At 41.8% G+C, this 15,502-nt stretch overlaps 1 protein-coding gene across 2 annotated transcripts in view; it reads left to right on the top strand.

The window, feature by feature from the left end:
• Nucleotides 1-15,502, top strand: part of PAPPA2 (pappalysin 2) — a 578,240-nt gene that overhangs the window by 284,958 nt on the left and 277,780 nt on the right. Inside the window, exon 1 of one of the 2 annotated variants that reach the window (XM_074389560.1) lies at nt 14,279-14,503. The exons of the other annotated variant lie outside the window; for it this stretch is intronic. The gene's annotated coding sequence lies outside the window, so the exon portion shown is untranslated. Of the gene's footprint in view, nt 1-14,278; nt 14,504-15,502 lie in introns of those variants that run through there. 2 annotated transcript variants of the gene reach the window in all.

Genomic DNA, 15,502 nt, shown 5'->3' with positions numbered 1-15,502 from the left:
GACAAGAATCATTCTGAGAGCAGAGCTTAAAGGACTCAAGAATTGCTCCAAATTCCTCATCTGGCTGCCAGGATTTGTATGGGACGTAGGGTATGAGCTGGGGCTGAATAAATTGTATGGGGTCCAGCTAGAGAGGAGGATGCCAGGGGCAGGTTGAAGGCACATGAAGTGAAACACAGGCTCACATCATGGTGGCATGATCCAGCGGGAGCCACAGATGCCACCCTCAGCAGAGTAGATCCCTTACACATGACCTCTATTCCGGTTCAATTCTACAAACATTTACTATGGCTTCTAGTTTGCTGTCCAGGCTGTGTTCTAGGCCCTATGGACATACAGCTAAATAAGGAAAGGTCTACCCCATTAAGTGGCTCACAGTCTAGGGTGAAGGGAAGACCTCTAGAAAGAGAAGAGAATGTTCCAGTTGCTGGTTATGACTCCAGCTGAGTGTCGTGTGATTTCTTTTTTCCTCACATGCTATGGTATGCTTTGGGCATATAAGTAGGAGATTTGTGCACTAGGAAGTGGATGCTGCTACCCCAATAAAGAACTCTTCCAGCTGGGCCAACAGAGATGCCTTTGGACACCCGAACTTCTGCCCTTTATCCCACAGGCATTCCACCTTGGTCCTGCTCCATTCTCAGGAGAACTCTTGCTGGGTGAAAAGTCACAGGACATTTTGCTGTGGCCATGCATTGCTTTCAGGTCTAGCCTTGGCTGAGCCTGGTACTGAAAGGAGAAATGAGGATCAGATAGCCATTTGCTATTCAAATAGTTTTTTTTTTAATATATTTTACTTTAGGTTCTGGGGTACATATGCTGATCATGCAGGGTTGTTGCATAGCTGCATACTATATCCAGCATTTCTCCCCATGTTATACCTCCCTACCCTTGTTTTCATTGTTTTTTGGAAAGCTGTGGGTACTGTTTCAACCTGTGTATGCCCTCTCTGATCTTAGTCTGCTGGGAAGGACTCCAGGCTCTTTATTAACAAGGAGAGGAAAGGGAGGAGCCCTTTGCTTCTCTCAAGGAATTTCTTCTCAATGGTCAAAATTTCTCATGGTTTCATACTGAGCCTTGTTTTTCTCAGCTCTCTGGAAATACACAAATAATAAGACACAAGCACCATCCTCAATTGCTGTGCAGGGTCAGTCATTGGATAGAAAGACATAACTGTAGGTAAACTGCAAGACATTGCAATAAATGCTGTTTTGGAGCCTTGAATAAAGTGCTACTAGGGTTACCTACATAAGCTATTCCCTCTCTAGAAATGCCCTTCACTTGAAGACTCCTAGTCTTTGTTTAAAACCCTGTTCAAAAATCACTCTGTCTTTGAAATGCTCTTGATCACTGCATGAAGTATTGGTTACTTTATCCTTAGTGCCTAGCAGTGCTTCCTTCAAAATTTTGAGATAGTATTGATAGCAATGGCTTACAGTTTATTTACTCTGTGTCTTTCTCCCTAACACATCTGTGAGGCAATCCAGAGCAGTGCTTGTATGTCACTATTGGCATATCCTCAGAATCTGCTGTAGTGGCTGGTATCTAGAAGGGTTCATCTTATGCTTCCTGGAAGATTAGGTAAGGCCATAATGACTTAACTTTCTTTTCACTGAAGATCTAGTTCAAAGGGCAAGATGAGGCCAAAATGTTGAGTTGTCTCAGCACATACAGTAAACTCAGAGCCACGTGACCATGCAACCTATCCTTCTCAATTCAGCCATGTAAAGTGAGAGTTCCAACAACCCCCAGAAGAGTACATGGGAGCACTTTATGGAAATCATCTCCCACCAGTGACAAGTAGAGCCTCCCACCATGGCTTCTGAGTCATTACTGGATTACCTCAAGAACTTCTCGAATACTGTGTTGATCCTGGCCTCTGTAACTAACACTTTGTAGTGATAATTTGAGGCACATTTTGTGGCACTGGGGGCTAAGAACCAGCATCAATGATTTGAGTTTCAAGATCTCTAATCCTGGAATGGACACTGTTCTCTACATATTTATTTTTTCAGTAGTGGGAGCTCAGTGGAACTGAGTAAATCGCTACTTGAGCAAGGATAAGTTTCCTGGATGATATTTAGAAAGGCGATCATTTGATAGAATGTGTTCTACACATCTGTGTATATGTAGGGGACACACAGTTCCAACCACTATTGAGGGACATGTACTTCAGCTTTATCTCCACAAACCATATGGAAACACAGTTAGAGGCCTCCACATGATTTCTCCACTTGTAGATTTTGACAGTGCATCAACAGCAAATAGATTTATTATCAGGCTTCAGCCAGAATAATCTGTACCATATTTTGGCCTTAGATTAGATATATGATTCTCAATGGGGGAAGTATTACCCCAAAGGGACATTTTGGAAAGTAGTAAGGGTAGTTTTGGTGTCACAATCCTTGGAAATTACCACTGGCATCTTTGGTAGGGTCAAAATGATTGGAAATTACCCCTTGCATTCTTGGACAAGCACCAGGGATCATAAATATCCCTCGAGTGCATCCGTAGTGCCGCTGAATGAATCTTCCTGCTTCCTGCTTGGTTCTTGAATGTCCTTCCAAACATCCATATAGATAAAAAAAATCCATTTCTAATGATGCACATCTAGGAGCTAATTCTATTTTTGATATAAACACTTAATGTAGACACTTTTATTTTTTGCACTCTTTAAATATGCATTCCCAAGAAGGCAGCTACTATGTTATTGAAGGAATCTTGCTTTTGATTTGTTCACCAATTTCACTAAGAGTTGTTCTCCATTTTGGGAAGTCACACCATTGATGCAATGCTTCCCACAGTATCTGAGTCACTCAGACCACACACCAGAATCAGCCTTGAAGCTGTTGTAGTCATGCTGACTCTACAAATACATACTGATACACTTCGTTAGCACTTACTTAAAAATGCCAACATAAAGAAAAATACCTATCATGTTTGTGGAATATTTTCTTATTTTCCTGAAGTCTGAACATGTTCACAGGAGGTAGGTTCAAGCATGTGATTACTTTGTTTGTCTTTTAATGTAGTTGTGTCAGAAGTATTTAAACATGAAAATTTATTTATTTCATTGTAAATTATTTCTCCTTATAGATAGAGCATTCACTTTTTTTTGAACGTATGTAAGGTAGATCATACTATGTTTGAATTTTCAGTACCAAATGTTTGCTATAAAAATGGGATTTCTGAGACTGACAAGACTGAGTAACAGTTTTAGACAAACACAGGAGCAACTGGGACATAGGAAAGGATTAATTATTTGAGTACAGTGAGAAGTGATAACAAAATGAACCCTTGTTAGTGGCAGAAAGTTTAACATAAAAAAAAAGTAGGGTTTGCAGATTTGAAGCAGCCTACTTCTTTAGTAATCCTAATGTTTATTAAGTGCTTCTTCTGTGCTGGATCCATTGCTGGGAAATGTTCTTTGTTACAGGCTCTCATGTATGACATAGACATGCCTCGATCCTCCCATTGCCTGTGTTGTCTGATGCCATACAGGCAATGGTGGCAGAGTCCAGACTAGAAAAATGTTTGCCAGCCTACAAAGCCTGCCTTCTCAATGGTACCCCATTGACTAGTTTAGACTGTGGAAGACAAGCTTGAACTTTCCCCTGGCCCCTACTGGACAGGATCTTTGTTGAATGGGTAGGAGGACATCTGACCAGCTACGGGCTCAGACTGCCTTGGTTTGATTTTCTGCTCCAGCTATGACTGCGATCTGTGGAAAGGTTGGACTGGAAGGGGATTTAGAAAGGGTAAATGTCCTGTTCAGTAGGTCTGCTCCTTTTCCCAAAGACATCTAGGGAAAAAGATTTCTATTTTGAAATTATATTTATAAATGAACTGTTTCATCAGTTAAAAAAATTTTTAAAAACAGATCAGCTACAGGAACTCCTTTTCAACGTATTTAAAATCCTGTAGTCTCTACAAAAGTTCTCCAGTATGAGTCCTTTTAATTCCTTCAAAAAGACAGTTTTAACTTTGTCATTGCTACAAATTCCTTGACTGTGGCTCCTTTCCTTGCAGCATCAAAGTGTGGGAGGAATTCCACAACCACCTACAACATCTCTGTTACTCTATTTCAGATAGAGGGAAAATGTATTCTAAACATCAGTGTTGGCTTCTTCAGGGTCCTCGCTGTCTGCGGGGTGGCGCTCTCCAGAAGTGCAGTTATGGAAAAGAGGCAGCCAGGCTTTGGGGAGTCCATGTGTGGCCGCCTAGACTTCCATCTGTGTGTCAAAGGAAAGTGTTGCTGTCCCGTCCATGTTGTTCCCAACCCACTCTCCCCTCCATTGCTTTGTACAGGAGCAGTAGGCTCTGTTTAAGAAAATCCTTCTAGACCCCACACTTGGAGTTTTCCCTCAATCCTCTTGTTCTCTTTTCGATGCTTTCTCAGTATTGAGCCCCACATTCCAACTTCATCTCTGCACCTGGCCGCTTCTGTTTGGTCACCTTCTGGAGCCTCAGACTTCCCTTCTGACTTTGTGGTTGATATCTTTCTGTGGAGCTTTAGCTCAGCTTCTTCTTCAATTTTGACTTCTTTGAAGAACTACCCCAAGACTTACAGAACCTCACTGACTAGGTCAGGACATCCCTTCCTTCCTCTCCCCCACCTCCAATGCCATACCTGGGGATGGTGGAAGGACTGAGCATGTTCTCAGCGGCAAAAAGAGCTGATTGTCTGTCAGGGATTCTGTGCCCCTTTCATGGTATAGAGTTGTAAGGACGCTGTTGCCAGCAAGGGATTATATTTTCAGCCCATTAGTTTTGAGGTGAAAACATTAACTATTTCTTTCCAATAATGCGTGATCTGTGCCAGTTCCAAGCTGGAGTAGTTAAGAAGTGGGCCGTCTCATTTTCCCTACTTACCAGCTGAAGGCAGTGGACTTCAAGGCTATAAGGAAGAGTAGAACCCAGATGGCAGTGGTCTGAGCCACTGAATCACCACTCATCAGCAAGAACTCTTGTACTGGGTGTTAGTGAGCAAGAAATAGACTCTATCATTTAAGCTACTTAGGTTTGGGATTTAGTGTGAGATTGGAGGGCATTTCCCTAACGTGTCTCCAGTTTTCTCATCTCTAGATGCTGGACTTTCATGGGAATAGCTGGAGCCCAGGGAAGACCTCAGTCTTGATATCAGGCTTATAGAAGCTCCATGTACTTGAGTCCTGCTGATTTACCTCAATCCAGTTGCTTGCAGTCTGTAATAGTCCTGGGAAAGTGTCTTAACTAGTCCAAGTGTCAACCCCTGCACACATAAAAATGACAATATTAATAGTATCTAACTCTGAAGACATGATGCATGGCCAGTGCATAGTACAGGGATGTAGGAGTTGTTCTATACATGCTAATTGTTATATTAATACTTGGTCCTGAAACACTGATGGCTGTCTTAGAGTGAGCTTCTCATCTAGAATCCCTGGTGTTAGCTCGGGTTCAAAATACTGAGCAGTACTCAATGTCATTCCTCAACTACTTTTGAGTAGGAAAAGCCAACTATTTTTCTTTATATTCATATTCAGTACTTCTGGCCACCAATTGAGTGGGGTTTTCTTTCACAAAAGGCAAGTCTCCAGTTCTCTGTGGATAACAACTGGATGTCCTACAATTCAATTCAATTCCCACACTGTCTACCTGGGCTTAGTGCAGATCTCACAGGTTAAGGGCTCAGTCCCACAAGATTACTCTCCCACAACCTTCAGACATCAATTGCAAATGGGGGGTGACCCACAACTTCTCTTCAGCTTAGCTACAAGTCTGAAGTTCCCACAAACCTGCCTCCTCAAGTTCAGTCATTTGCTTAGAAAAGATCACAGAATTTAGGAAAGCAGATTATTACTAGATTACTGGCTTATTGAAAAAGTATACATTTCAGGAACAGTCAGATGAAAGAAATACACATGGCAAGGTATGGGGAAGGGGCACAGAGCTCCCGTGTCCTCTCCAGCCAGCAACTTGACCAGCGTGTCCACGTGCAACAGCCTGGAAGCTAATTGAACCTCTTCCTTTTGGATTTTTACATGATCATGATCAATTAAATCATTAGCCATTGGTGTTAACTTAATCTCCACCTCTTCTCCCCTCCTTGGAAATTGAAGAGGTGGGTCTGAAAATTCCAACCCTCTAACCATGTGGCTGGTTTTCCTAATGATCAGTCCCCAGTGTCAGGGCTTTCCAAAAGTCGCCTCCTTAATGCAAGCTCAGGCATGATTGAGGGAGATTGCTATGAATAACAAAAAATGCTCCTTTTACCTTTGTCTCTCCTATCACTTAGGAAATCCTCAGCGTTTTAGGTGCTCTTCGCCAGGACCTGGAACAAAGATTGAAAATAGTCGGCCCTCTCTCTGTATGACTGGGTCCTGCATCCATGGATTCAACCAACCTCAGACCAAACAAACAAACAAAAAAAAACTGCAGGATTTTTTTCTTGTCATTATACCATAATCAATTACTTACATAGCACTTAGATTGATTTAGGTGTTGTAAGTAATCTGGAGATATTTTAAAGTATCCGGGAGGACGTGCATAGATCATATGCCAATATTGTATCACTTTATATAAGGGACTTGAGCATCCTCAAAATTCTGGTCTCCTCAGGGGGGTCTTGGAACCAATCCCTTATGGAAAATGAGGAATGACCATGCATACATCTTATTAACCACAATGTCATAGCCTTCTTTTAGCTGGGATGAGAAAGTGGGCAGTGAACTAGAGTTTCTCTCATTCATTTTCGGTCCTAATTGTTTTCTTCCTGCTTACCTTTTGGCATCATACTATTGAGCCTCAGTTGGTGTTTAGCCCAGTGCCTGGTTCTTAATGCGTAACACCCAGGTCTCCCTCGTGGAAATGTAATTTATTTGGATTCTTTTGAGGCACACTTACCAAACTGAGGAAGGTAGCAGTGTGCAAGAGGAAGCCACAAACACAGGCTTAATATGGCATTTGTTCCTGGAACATCGATTTAACTCAAGATTAATTAATGTTGAAATAAGTATGGGCAGGTTGTATTGTAGAGTAACATGCAAATTTTATTTGTTTATTTACTTTATGAAAAAACATGACATTTGCCCACCTTTGTCTAGGTCTGCTTCCTGGACAGTTGGAGAAACTGCTCTAAAACCTGTAATGTCCCTTACTGAAGCAGAGTGATTTTTGCTACCCATTTTGATGCTGTAATTTAGATCCCCCTCTCACCTTACTGCACTCACTCTACCTGGGACATTTTGGTGGTGTTATTTTCTTTTCTCTTCTCTGGAGTGGATAGTTGAGTAATTGAAAATAATTTAGGTGGGGAATATGATAGGGCAATCAGTCCTAGATAAGAGAGTAATTCTAGAATATTTCAGAAAAATTGCTCACATTTTTCTGTTAGCCAAAAACAATTTAGTCAAAAACTTGACCCAACTCCTAATGAATACTAACAGTAGAAATAGTCAATAAAATTAATCTGATAAGGAATAAAATTGCACATCATCAAATTTACATATGAAAAGTTTGTGATGGCAACATTGGACTCAGTAGCAAGAATTATTGCAAAAGAGAACACACAATAGTTGAAGCTGTAATTGATAAGTCTCACGTAACCAAAAGCTAAGAATTGATTTGGACGAAAATTGATTTTAGTAAAACAAACATACAAATAGAAAATAATGAAAATACTTAACCATACTGATAGGAATTTATCAAAGAAATAACAAGACTTAATACATTTTCCTCTTGAAATATAATTAGTTTTGGAAAAATGCTAATTTTGTGATTGCTTTTTATCTCTGAATCAATAAATTTTAGTTCTTAGTGTTTATTTTGTAATGTGAGATAAAATTATTTTCAAGGACCAGAAATGGTGGCGTTGAAACGATCTACTGGATCAAAATGATGAGATCAAAATTAATCAAAACAGTGGGCCAAAGTATTCTGAACCTTTGGCTTACATGTAGAAGTTTTCCAGTAAAAGTTAATTAATAACCACAGTCCTCATACATATATCTGTGCCACCCACTGTACAATGCAGTTCCCATGAAATATTTCATGAATCCTTAGGATAGTCTGTGTGTTAAGTGTTAGCACCTCTCTTTTGCAGATGCAGAAACTTTATGTCAGCCTGTTTACATAGCTCATCTGAAAAGACTCAGCTTTTAATGGGTCTGTCTCCTAAGCCTTCAATACATTTTATCCCACTGCCACCTGCTTACCAACAATTCTGGGATAGCTCGAAACCCTAGGGCATCATTTCATTCATTGCCTCAGTTCAGTTAAGTAAGTTGTGGTTGATTGCACTACTGTTCCCAATAATTTGCTCCTGTCCCTGTAGGAAGATTATATAACCATGTCTATTACTATGTGACTTCCTGCAGACTCTCCTTGTGTGAGGAGTTTCCTGCTGTGCCTCAATGACGTCTGCCTTGATTGCTCATGACTTACTTTGGCCAACAGAAAACAAGCAGTAATGACCTGTACTAAACCCATGCAAAACGTTTAAGAACAATTGCATGGTTTGTCATTGCTCATTTTACCTCTACACAGGGTCTCTCAACTTCATATTAACATTTTGGAATGGATAATTCTTTGTTGCTGGTGGAGATGGGGTCTATCCTATGCACTGGAGGATGTTAAGTAGCATCCCTAGCCTGTACCCACTAGATGAGAGCAATATCCCTCTCTCAGTTGTGACTACCAAAAATGCCTGGAGACACTGATAAATATCTCCTAGTAGGTGACATTATTTCTGGTTAAGAACCACTACTCTACCACAATAATGACATGTCCTATAGGATCTATTCCTTTATCCTCCATTCCAGAGTTAAAAAAAAAGTGGGGTGCCGACCCACAGCTACATATAACATGTATGACAAATCAACCTTTTCTCTTGTCTTGGAGATTTTAGGGTAGGTTGTTAGTACAATATAACCTAGTGAAAGCTGATTGATACAGACATGTAGAGGAAAGAACAGGGTACCTTAGAGATGGTCATATCTTATTAATATTTTAAATTAGATTAGAATAAAATAGACTATCAGCTCATAGTTGTTATTAATATAAAAAGTCAGTATCAGTTAAATAGACAACATAACATTTATTTATCTTGTATGATTCCTCCCGAATGGAGTTAATGAGTTGGGAAAATGACTGGTTTTCCATTTATATTTGGTTGGTTATTTGTCTCTTAAAATTTCATAGGGGCATGTTGGATCTGGGGAACAAGGATAGTGGGAACAAGAGCTCTTGGGGATCTGTGGAAGACACCCTAGCACTGGCAGAAGTGGGACTTGCCCTGACTGCTGCTGTTAGCTGGGCTACATTTCTTGGAGGCATTAGACCCTCACTCAAGAGAAACTTTAGGAAAAGTCCCAGGAAAGAGCTTTCCATTACTCAGGAGGAATCAATGAGTTGTCCACACCAGGAAAAGTCTGGTTTTATCATGTGGCGAGTCAAATCTTGGCGTGTATTTACACCCTTCATGAAAAGGCAGTGCAGTATGATGACTACAAGTGAGAGCTCTGGAAACAGGCAGTTCTTTTCCAGGCGGATGAGTTCAGTTGCTTGACTCTGTGCTTTGGTGTTTCCGTCTAAAAATGAGGATCATAGTGGAGCTATGTCACAGGTCTGTTTTTGAATTAAATTAGATAATTAATAGATTTACATTGATGCTACAGTGGGCATGTGGTATGTGCTCAACAAATGCTAGCTACTATTCTTACACTTCATTTGAAAATGGGGATGATAGAGGCACCCACCTCACAGGACTGTTGTGAGGATTGAATCAATTAGTATATATGAAATGGCCAGAATAGCACCTTCCATATTGTAAGTAATAAATGTTAATTTTTATTACCGCTAATATGATTACCATCTCAGGGAAATCACCACATTTTAAAATCCTAGCACGGCACCAAATTTAAAAAGCTGCTCTCATGTAACTGTTTTCATACTAATACCATGTGTTCTATATTTGACTTGTAAAGTACATGGCAATGCTACAGATGTATAGGAAATCTTTCTCCCTATAATAGCAGAGCTCTAAAACTCTTCAGATACTACCCCTGTTTTTGCATATCAGTGTTTTAATAAAGTCACATTTGAATATATGGCTTTCCTTAAGGACCAAAATAAATGCCATAGGTGCCCACTGCTAATGTACAGTTGAGTCTCTGGTATATTTATAGGAAGTGAGCACTGGTTGTCTTTTATAAATGAGAAGATAGAATCTTAGAAAAGTGTTGGGCTGAAAAATAAGAGAATCTCAAGTGTGACCTGGAAGGGAACTTAGAGGTCTTCTATTCCAATCTCCTCATTTTACAGGTAGCTCAGAGAAGTTCATTAACTTTCCCATGGTCAGACAGCTGCTGAATGGCAGAACAGGGGCCTAATCGTTGCCTGTTGTTTATTTGGTGATAGGGTATTGGATTTATTGAGCCATATGGGTTGATGGAGCTGGAACTTTAAGCCAGCTTGGTGCTCCATCCAGTCTGGCTCTAAAGGGTCCCCTCAGAGTCTAGGTGAGATGGCCAGTGGAGAGTTCCGGCATAGAGCAGTGCCTAACCACCCCCAAGCAATGTCATACTCTCTTTCGGACTTTGGGCACCTACAAGATGTAGATAGAAGAATAATTTATTCAAAATTAAAAGACCCGAGACCTACCCCTGGCTCTATCTGCCCACCCCCACCACATTTCCTGAGACATAATCCACATATAGCAACCCTTTTTAGTACACAGTTCTTTTGAGTTTTGACAAATGCATACAGTCATGCATCATCACCACAACCAAGATAGAGAGTAGCCACGTAAGCCCCAAATGTCTTTGTGCTTTATCTATTCAGCTATTTCCCCAACCTTCAGCTCTTAGTAACCACTGGTCCATTTTCTGTCCTCAAGGCTTTGCCTTTTTCAGAATGTCATAGAAATGGAATCACACCATTTGCAACCTTTTAAGTCTGGCTTCTTTCACTTAGCAGAATGCAGGTCTGTGGATGAGTTGTTGCACCTCTTTCAGCCTCAGTGTCCTCATCTGTAAGATGGGCATAACACTGGCTTTGCATTCACATTGTTGTGGTTAGAAAGAAAGAATGCACGCAATGTGGATTAAGTAAGAGGAAATGCAAGTGTACAAGTCTACTCATTATTTTTGTTATGAAATTGCCTTTTGAAGAGATTCCAGGTACAAAGGCAATCCTAATTGAAACATAAACCCTGCAGAGCCTTTGTTTGTCTGATGAGCAGGGCAGAATCCAGCATCACTGTTAAACTCTTCCCCAGCCAAAGGGCTCCACGAGCTGGTTCCAAGGCTCAAAATCTTACAGAAAACACTTACCCAATAGGGACTGTCACCAGGGCATATAGATCTCTGGCATATTATTTTCGCCATACTGCTCCCCTGAGGTGTTGGGAAACTTAACCTGTCTACGATATTCTTTCATCTATCTGGATGGAAAGTAGCTTTTAAAACATGACCATTAACACTGCTAATAATTTATAATGGCAATTGTGTTCTGGAAAAAAATATGATTATCTGACATACGGAGCACAAAACAGTTCCACAAGAAGATAGGGCTTGTCTTGGCTCAAAATGCAAATGGAAGAGAGTGAAATCCAGATTTACATTTCCTTTCTGAGTGTTATGTGATTCTGAGTTATAGAACACACATGAACAGCCTATATTCCTGGGCATTTTTTGCCGGGATGTGCAACCTGGGAGGCGAGTCTTCGATACTGCCTTCCCATCTAGTTGACAAATGGCTGGCAAACCAGCCAGACAGGTGAAGACAGTGCATAGCCAGAGAAGGCAAAAAAGCTGGGCTGGGATTTAGGAGACCTGATGTTATGTCTGGCCCTACCATTAATAGTGTGACTCTGTGCTTGTTCACTTACCCATAAAAAAAAGAGGGCTGTAGTAGATTACCCTGAAGGAATCTCAAGTTACCCCAAACGATAGAGCCCGACTCCCATCTCTGAGCGCCAGAGCAAGGGGAGCAGAAAGCAGCAACCCTGAGCCGCAGAGAGAAATCCTTTAAAGAAGCTCCTTTTTGTTTCCAGCACTAGCTGAATAAGATTCCGATAAACATATTGCTGAAATGTTTGTTTCCGGGTGTCATTTTAGACTGCAAGTAGCTAAAACAGATCTGGCTTCTATATATAGATTCTGCATTTGGTTATGTTCTAGGAGGCTTTTATTACTACGCTCCCTGGCTAGCTCCCAGCTGAGCTTTTCCTTCAAGGGATCAAATTTTGGAACCAAAAAGCCAGAGAGGATCAGTGACCATATTAAGGGGTATCTCTCTGTGTCTCTGCTAATGCTGTATGCTGCAGGTGGATGACAGCGTGGACTGGCTCCTCTCTTTGTGCAAAGACTTTTAATAATAACGATGACAAAGCTAAGGAAAGCTGACCAGCCCTACTATAGGAGTAAATACAAGCAAAACACTCTTGACATCAGGGGCTTAAAGGAAACATCATATAATTTGGGTTGCAATGAAATTGCAACATATGATCACAAACAGCCCAATCTTTAGATAAGAGGACCCAGGAACCTCTGTGGATAGTAATAAAGGAAGGGATCATGAAGAATGGGTTTATTTGGGGGAGCGGGTATCTGAATTTTACTCATGAATTCTCCAGGGGAAGATACGCTGGAAATGAAAGGTGAAAGAGGGAAGGTGGAGGTGGATGTTGGAGGCAGAGATGCAGGGAGGGAAAGCGGAGGGAAGAGGAGTTTCCTTAAAGAGACAATGGTGAAGCCTTGCAATCGGATTTTGTAAAAACATGTCCAGTCACTAAGAGACAGTCCCCCTACTGTGTGTGCTTTGTCTTCTGTGCATAAAACCTAACCTCGACCCCTTGTTATAGTATCTCCTTCCTTCACCTGCCTCTGAGATTTCTTTATGTTTAATCATCATGGATCTAACTGCCTTCCTGGTCTCCATATTTTTGTGTCTCACCATCTCTTTCTATTTTTCCTTCCTCTCTGTTTCATTCTTCCCTCTTCTCTTCTCTACTTCTCTTTTTCAGTTCTTTCTCCTCCCAGAACCTTCTGTTTTTCCTAGTCCTCCTTCCCTCCCCCTTTCATTTCACCCCTTTGCTCCTCCATCCCTCCCCTCCCCCTCACCTCACTCCTTTCCCCTTTCCCTCTTTCTTCACGCCTCCTTCGTTCTTCTCTTTTCTCCCCCCCAACCCCGCCTGTCCTTCTCCCCTTCTTTTCTCTCTCCCCTTTCCCATCTCCTCATCCCCTCTCCTCTCTCTCCTCGCTTTCCTCTTTTCCCTTTCCCTCCCTTTCCCTCTCCGTCCTGGTCCTTGTTTATCTGTAAGCTTCAATTTCTTGCCTTATAGATTTACCTGCAAAACAAGACACCGCTCCTCTTGCAAAAACTGTTTAAGAAATCCATATCCTCTCCCTTCATTCCTTGGGCATTTCAGAAATGATATTCCTCCCCCAACTACCCCCAAAATAAAATGAATCCAGCCAGCTCCTGCTGTGTGTCCTTAAATCCATTCCCTCTAGCTTCGCTGGTTTGAAAGCCTGTACCCTAGAAGGGGCCTCTTGCATTTGCTGGCAACCCCGCTCAGTCTGATCGCCACAGATAGTGCTTTGGAGTGAAAAAAAGGGGGAAAAACCCTCTCCTTGGAGATTTCAAAACAGATTCGACCAGCTTTCAAGTCTGTGCACTCGCGGAGTGGCAGGGTTTGGGGAAGAGGGGTAGGGGACTTGGGGTGTGAGTGTTTGTCATAAACAAATAGCAACAGAATTTATGTCTATGTAAATTTGGGTTTCCCTTGGCATGTTTGGTGTCTTTCTCCCTGGCATCGAGGGTGGGTGCTGTTCAAGTCTGACTTCTCTCACACTTCTGCTCGGGGGTGTGTATGTGTGATGGAATTGAGGAGGGGGTTGCTGTGTTTGTGATCTGATTCACTTGACAGATTATTTGAATCCAGCCCACCTTTCCGCACATGTCAAACAGATGGGATCATTGTTAAAAGCCTTGAGAGAGCTGAGGCTGAGCGGTGGGTAAGGCAGGGAGGGGGAAGAGAGGAGGGGGCCGAGGGAGGGAGGGGGCACCTTCTAGTAGCTTTGTGTTTTTCACACATTGGAACTGACAGGAGCCCTTCTTCTCCGTGGGGGTGTGTGTGTTGCGGGTATGGGGCTGATGAGGGGTGGGATGGAAAGGAGAGGGAGGTGGGGTGTTGGTGGGCAGGGTTATGATGTCACAGCAAAAGTTACAACAGGAGGAAAACACAGAAATGGTTCAACATTTTTTTTTTTTTTTAACTTGGGACTGCCAAGAGCTGAAGGAGAGTGGTGAGCAAAGGAATGAAGGGAGAGAGAGAGAGAAACTAAACTGGAAGCTTGAGTTCTGTGTAGCTTCTTGAAACCTTATGAATGGATTACTAGAAGCTGAGAGCCAGGAGAGACCTAGAGGGGATGCAAGATCCCTTACACATTAAAAGGGGGAGAAAAGCAGGCGGAATTCTTCTTCCTGGCTGTGTTATCCCTCCTTCCTGAAATGAATGGTAGGAAACCTTTTTCTGAGGGTTATGGGGTGGCATGTGAGAGGGGGAAGTTTACTTCTTTTCTTACCTGAGCAGTATCTTCCCTTTACTTGAATTAAACCTCCTCTCTTCCTTCCCTCCTTTCTTTTCTGCTGTGTGTGTGTGTGTGTGTGTGTGTGTGTGTGTGTGTGTGTGTGTACCTCCTCTGCTTTCCTGGCTTTCTCTATATCCCCCTTCCCAAACCCCTAATCTTTATTCTTGAGCTGCTTCAGAAAGAGGAGAGAGAGAGAGAGAAAACTGAGTCAAAAGTGAAGGGAAGGAAAAGGGGGCAGTCTAGGATTGAGGGATGTCTGCTTAGTAATGTCCACGTGCCTGAATTGATATCTTCTTGGGGGACTTGCATCGAGGCTCCAGTGGATTCTACATAAGGAAACAGGACATGCTGGGGACGAGATGTTTAAGATACAGCATTTATAATGCGGACAAGTCAGTTCTTAGCTGGGTTAGAGGAGTTTAGAAGATGATGAGGAGATTCAAGGCAGAAGAGGCAGTGTGATCTTACTCCACAGTATGTGGGTTGTGTATTTTAGATGTGGGCAACACAAGCAGTGACTTGAAAAGTGTAAGTGATTTTCCTTGTTACTTGAATGAAGGACCCAATGTGTTTCTCCACTGTTTTGTACCACCTGTGGTCAGACATCCTCACTTGTGCTAAGAATTCAGAACCAAGCCGTGTGTGTCCATGTATACATATGTGTATTTGTGTATGTGCACATGCACTTAGAGGATGGGGACCCTTTTAGAAAGCCTTTTTCTAGGCATCTAGGCAAACACTGCAGAGGTTAGAATCCTGACATTTTCTTCCCCATCCTTTCCATCTATTTCAAATCAATTGGAAACATGGTTGCTTGGGTCTAGCTGTTCATTTTTGTAAATCACTTATTTTGAAGATGTCATTTGTTTATTTGCTCATTCAGCATATGGTGACTTTTAGTAACTTCAGATTGAGAAACTTCTGAG

This window comes from Saimiri boliviensis, chromosome 19, assembly GCF_048565385.1.
Source record: "Saimiri boliviensis isolate mSaiBol1 chromosome 19, mSaiBol1.pri, whole genome shotgun sequence".
Lineage (NCBI taxonomy): Eukaryota > Metazoa > Chordata > Mammalia > Primates > Cebidae > Saimiri > Saimiri boliviensis.
Note: the sequence above shows the minus strand (reverse complement) of the source record. Positions and strands in the feature narration are given on the sequence as shown.